We start from the raw sequence: 6,432 nt of genomic DNA, 5'->3' as shown, positions 1-6,432 counted from the left end.
CTTTCTCTCTCTCTCTCTCTCTCCGCCGACGAACCTCTGTGTCTCTCTCCGGCGCCGACGAACCTCTCCTCTCTCCCAGCCCCATCCACGACAATGTGCGAGTGGTTCCCCGGCGACGGAGCGGCGGCCAACGGCTTCGGCCACCGCTCGCTGCAAACGTGGGAGGCATACATGCTTTTCGAGGCCAGCATTCCGGCGCCTCCAAACATGCGCGCTGGGCCGACAGGATGGAGGCTCAGCGCGGGAGGCGTCCCCATCCTCCCCTGCCGGACGTTGTCGCGCGCCCCGATCTCTTCGCAGGCGAGGTCGACCGCGTTCGGTCGTCGCTGACCGAGGAGCAGCGCGCCTCCCCGCAGTACGCCGCCGACAACCACGAGGCATGGGCGGCGTACTTTCAGCGCCGTTAGGAGCAACGCCTCGCCTCCACCAACGGGGCACCGGTGGTGGCGAGCGGCCGGTGGAACAGCGAGGGGGTGATGCCTGCGGTGGTCCGTCCCCGGCCGGACGCTCAGCGAGGTTCTTGCGCACCTTGAGGGCGGCAACAACCCGCCGCTCGCATACCCCCGGGGACCTGTCGTCGCTCCGGTGCCCCGCCGCGACGCCGCGCAATGGATGCCAAGGAGGTTTGCCTCCGGTTCGTCGTCCACGTCCCGTTCCTCCTCCCACTCCTCTTCTCACTCCTCCGGCTCTGCGGCGTTGTTCAGCGTCAAGGCCGAGCACGTAGCGGAGACCCGCTCGGCCGGCATCGTCATCAACGAAGGCGGCGGACGCGCCTCGTCCTCGGCTCCTCCTCGATTCGTCAAGCCGAAGACAGAGCCAGGGCTCCCCGCCGTGAAGACGGAGACCGGGCTCGCCAGCGGCGTCAAGGAGGAGGCGCTTGACGACGAAGTGGCGCCCAAATGGGCGCGCGACGACTGGGTGCAGACGAAGAGGGACCGCCAGCGCGCCGCCCTCGCGCGTTTCAAAGCTCATCGCCGTGGCCGGGACGAGGGAGGCATCGTCGTCCTGGACGACAGCGACGACAATGACGACAGGCCGCCACCGCCTGTCCGCCATGGAGACGCCGGGCATGGGTCCAGCAGGGGCGGCCGCGCCATCAAGAAGGAGAAGGCCGACGACGACGAGGACGGTGGCGACGTCGGCGACTTCGCCGCGCTGATCGAGTTCTTCACCCCATAGATTAGTTTTTTAAAACAATTTATGTAAAACGCCGAACATGTTTAATATGAATATCAAGTTTGCCGAATTTTAGTCGAACTTTGCCAAACTTCGCTAAATCCAGCTTTTTTAAAAATAAAAAAAACGCGTCTAGGGCGATCCTGGGGCGAGCGGCTGAGAACCCGCTCGCCCCCGCGCCGATTTAAGCGCCGGCTCGTCCCCAGGGGCGCATAAAATCGCCGCTTGGGGGCCAACGTCGGAAGATGCTCTAATGTTTGACTTGGCCACCCCATGGGTCACCGAGATCGCAGCGTCGCTCGGTATCAAGGTCGCTCCAATTTTCCGTGTTCTCAGCCATCGTCGGCGCCTACCTGATGGTTCCAGTCTTCCAGTACGCCACCTCCACGGCGGCTGCTCATCCGCCGAGGATCTTGCGTCGGCCCCGCAGGCTTCCCGCCGTCGTCCTCCCTCTCTTGCTAATGTGCCGGCCTACCAGGCCGCGGCGGACTTTACCTATGTGTTCACCAGCCTCCACGGCATGCCCTGTGTTTATGCATGCGAGTCTGCGATGCCCTAGTGCTCAAGACATGCCCCGAGAACGAAGGTCCGTATATCGACTAGCTCGCCGCCTAGTTCGGCGCGAGCTCCTGTACCGCGCGTGGGGCGCCCCCAGTCGCGGCAGCGTGTACCCTCCCGCCGAGCAATTTGATAAAATAGCACATTTTTCCTAGTACCTTGATAAAATAGCAGACCTTTCTTCCTGATTAGATGGCACACTTTTCCTCCATAGCTAGATAAAATGGCACAAGCTGACTTTTTTCTCACTTTTCAGGTATGCGTCTACACATTATAATATTTTAGACAATTTTACCCTTTGGTCTTTTCTGCCAGGTCAACTGGTTCGATCGAAACAGAGGAGACGAGACAATCCAGAGGAAGAAAGAACATAGAAACAGAGGAACGGAACCCCGAGCACCATGACCTCGCCGGGCCTCCTACCCCGTGCCATCACCTCACTGTGCGTCGCCCGTTTCTACGCCGTGCCGCTCCGGCCACTCCCACGCCGTGCCGAAGAAGAAGGGCGCCGCCGTACTCCGTGCTCTGACTGCTTCCTCGCCGTGCGGGACAAGAAGGGCGCCCCCACTTCAAGTCCCCCTGCAGCGCGTGGCCGTCTAGTTCGCTTCGTGGCCGTAGCGTGTGTTTACTGGCTAGAGCCAGTAGCTGCTCGCTGCTGTAGTTAGCTGTAGCTGGTCGTTGTTGTATTTGGCCGTGGTTGCTTCACTGCTATAGTTGCTAGCTTTAGCAGGAAAGTAGTGCTGCTTGAAGAAGATAGCGCACTAACAACTTTGTTTTGTGTTGATGGCTTAGCTTTAGCTGTGTTACGCCAGATGAGGCACAAAAAGAGATCAATAGAGAAGATGGGAGGAAACCTGTGACTCACGCCAGATGAAGCAACGACGGCACAACGGGTGGAGCAACGGGAGACGAGAAGAAGCGGGACGAAGCGCCGGGAGATCAGGGCAGTACGTCGGTGCAGAGGCACGGCAAGGCAGTGGCGATGTAATTGGCAGTGCATGTTGGAACTAATGGGCTTTATACAGAGATTGGACCCAAATTAATTTCAGATTTGGAGAGAAGTCAAGGGGGTGGACAGCCATGTGAGAGTTTAGTCCCACATCGCTAAGGGAGCAAGAGTTTTACCTGCTTATAAGGGGGCCTCTCATGGTTTCATTGATTGGGATGACTAAAGATGCAAGTGTACACCACACGCGCACACACGCGCTCGCTCGCATTTCGCCTTTATTCGCGTTTTTTTTGAGGGGACCTTTATTCGCGTTTAATTACGCGTGACTTGTGACTTGTGAGAGCGCGACTGTGGCCTAATAAAATGCATTTTTTGTTATTTTTATCGCGCAGTTTTTACTCTTATCCACCCGCGTCTGTCTCACGCACGAACCGAGGATAGACTCGCACGTTTGCGTGCGGTTACAGATTCGTTCGTGATGGAGATATCCCAGGGGGCGGATCCTAGGATATAGGCAGATCGTGCTGCGTGGGGTTTATCCATCCGAGTCTATAAGAGGGAGACGTCCTTCTCGCCAGAGACACTCGAACAAAAACACAACCCTAACCCGTTCTCATCTGCACCGACGCCGTCGACCTTCGCCGATCCTCTCCCTGCCGTGCAGCAGGGCGAGGAGAGAAGTAGTCTCCGGACTTTCCTCGGCATCGGCGACCTGCACGCACTAGTAGAGAACAGGGCTTTGGTCCAGGCCGGCTCAGCCCATTAGTCCCGGTTCAGTCTAGAACCGGGACCAATGTGGGCATTGGTCCCGGTTCGTGAGCCCAGGGGGCCGGCCGGGCCACGTGGGCCATTGGTCCCGGTTCGTCTGGACCTTTTGGTCCCGGTTGGTGGGACGAACGGGACCAATGGTCCTCGCTCCTGGCCCACCACCATTGGTCCCGGTTGGTGGCTTGAACCGGGACCAAAGGCTTCCCTTTAGTCCCGGTTCATGTCATCAACCGGGACCAATGAGGTGCCTATATATACCCCCTCACGCAAGAGCAGAGCACAGTGCTCTGTTTTTTCTGGCCGAGGGGGAGAGGGCTTTGTGGTGCTCTAGCTCACCTCCTATGCACATGAGGTGTTCGATGGAATGCCCGAGCCACACTACTTAAGCTTTCTCCTTTCGAAGCTCGACCTCCAAGCTCCATTTTCCTCGAGATTTGTCTAGATTTAGCGGTCCGTCACGCCCCGTCCCCGTCTTCACCGCCGTCGATCACCCGCGCCGATCTCATCACCGACACCACCGTGGTGAGCCTCTTGTTCTTATCTTCTTTCTGAAAGGAAAAATATTCTTACTTGTATGTTTAGATAAATACTTGTATCATTTTCTTACATTTATTATTGCATCTTATATAGTGCGATGGTTTTGGTATCCGCCCCCGTCGGCCCTCGTCCTGTCTATGATTCGGATTTGGTATGTATATTATCTTTATAACTATTGGTTCATTTATTGTTTATGAAAATTATGCCGACCAACGTGACATAGATTTTATTTATCTAGGATGTATGTGAATCAGAAATGCCAACCGACCCTATTGTCGAGAGGTTAAATTTAGTTGAAGAAGAAAACAATTTGTTGAAGGAAAAAATAAAAAAAATTGAGGAGGAGAAGATGATATTGGAGTTGCATGTTGCGGATGTCGTCGATGATCACAAGATCAAGATGGATGCAATGTGCTTGAAGATTAGAAAGATTAGAAAATATGCCATTCATACCGAGGCTTGGTATCATTATGTCGTTGGATCAATTGTTACCTTGGTTGCGATTATGATCGCATTTGTTTTCGCATTGAAATGTTTTACATAGTTTCAATGTATGGTTTAATTAATTAGATGCTCTGGAGAGCTATATGTTGTTAGATGAGAACTATGTATGCACTTTGGTTTTAATGTGATGATGAACTTCTATTAATTTGGACACTTAATTATATATAATGCACGCAGATGAACCGGCAATGGATGTACGGTGACAGACACACCCGCGAGTACATTAAGGGCGTGCATGAGTTTCTCGATGCGACTGAGGCAAACAAGCAGAATGGTTTTATGTGTTGTCCATGCACTGAATGTGGGAATACGAGGTCTTCCTCTAACCGGAAAATCCTTCACTCCCACCTGCTTTACAAGGGTTTCATGCCACACTATAATGTTTGGACGAGGCACGGAGAAATAGGGGTTATGATGGAAGACGGCGAAGAAGAAGAGTACGATGACAACTATGTGTCCCCTGAATACGGTGATGCTGCAACGGGGGGAGCTGGTGAAGATCAAGAGGAACCAGACGATGTGCCCAATGATGCTGCCACGGGTGAAGCTGCTGAAGATCAAGAGGAACCAGATGATGTGCCCGATGATGATGATCTCCGCCGGGTCATTGTCGATGCAAGGACGCAATGCATTAGTCAAAAGGAGAAGCTGAAGTTCGATCGCATGTTAGAGGATCACAAAAAAGGGTTATACCCCAATTGCGAAGATGGCAACACAAAGCTCGGTACCGTACTGGAATTGCTGCAGTGGAAGGCAGAGAATGCTGTGGCTGACAAAGGATTTGAGAAGCTACTGAAAATATTGAAGAAGAAGCTTCCAAAGGATAACGAATTGCCCGACAGTACATACGCAGCAAAGAAGGTCGTATGCCCTCTAGGATTGGAGGTGGAGAAGATACATGCATGCCCTAATGACTGCATCCTCTACCGCGGTGCATACAAGGATCTGAACGCATGCCCGGTATGCGGTGCGTTGCGGTATAAGATCAGACAAGATGACCCTGGTGATGTTGACGGCGAGCCCCTCAGGAAGAGGGTTCCTGCGAAGATGATGTGGTATGCTCCTATAATACCATGGTTGAAACGTTTGTTCAGAAACGAAGAGCATGCCAAGTTGATGTGATGGCACAGTGAGAACCGAAAGAAAGATGGGAAGTTGAGATCACCCGCTGACAGGTCGCAGTGGAGAAAAATCGAGAGAAAGTAGTTTGCAAAGGACCCAAGGAATGTATGGTTTGCTTTAAGCGCGGATGGCATTAATCCTTTCGGGGAGCAGAGCAGCAATCACAGCACCTGGCCCGTGACTCTATGTATGTATAACCTTCCTCCTTGGATGTGCATGAAGCGGAAGTTCATTATGATGCCAGTTCTCATCCAAGGCCCTAAGCAACCCGGCAACAAAATTGATGTGTACCTAAGGCCATTAGTTGAAGAACTTTTACAGCTGTGGAATGGAAACGATGTACGTACGTGGGATGAGCACAGACAGGAGGAATTTAACCTGAAGGCGTTGCTGTTCGTGACCATCAACGATTGGCCCGCTCTCAGTAACCTTTCAGGACAGACAAACAAAGGATACCACGCATGCACGCACTGTTTAGATGACACTGAAAGTATATACCTGGACAAATGTAGGAAGAATGTGTACCTGGTCCATCGTCGATTTCTTCCAACCAACCATCAATGTCGAAAGAAAGGCAAGCATTTCAAAGGCGAGGCAGATCACCGGAAGAAGCCCGCCATGCGCACCGGTGATCACGTGCTTGCTATGGTCATTGATTTACACTACGTAATCTTTGGAAAGGGTCCCGGTGGACTAGCTGTTCCGAATGACGCTGAGGGACACGCACCCATGTGGAAGAAGAAATCTATATTTTGGGACCTACCCTACTGGAAAGACCTAGAGGTCCGCTCCTCAATCGACGTGATGCACGTGACGAA

Source organism: Triticum dicoccoides, chromosome 1A (genome assembly GCF_002162155.2).
Source record: "Triticum dicoccoides isolate Atlit2015 ecotype Zavitan chromosome 1A, WEW_v2.0, whole genome shotgun sequence".
NCBI classification, from domain to species: domain Eukaryota; kingdom Viridiplantae; phylum Streptophyta; class Magnoliopsida; order Poales; family Poaceae; genus Triticum; species Triticum dicoccoides.
This window is presented reverse-complemented; position numbering follows the sequence as displayed.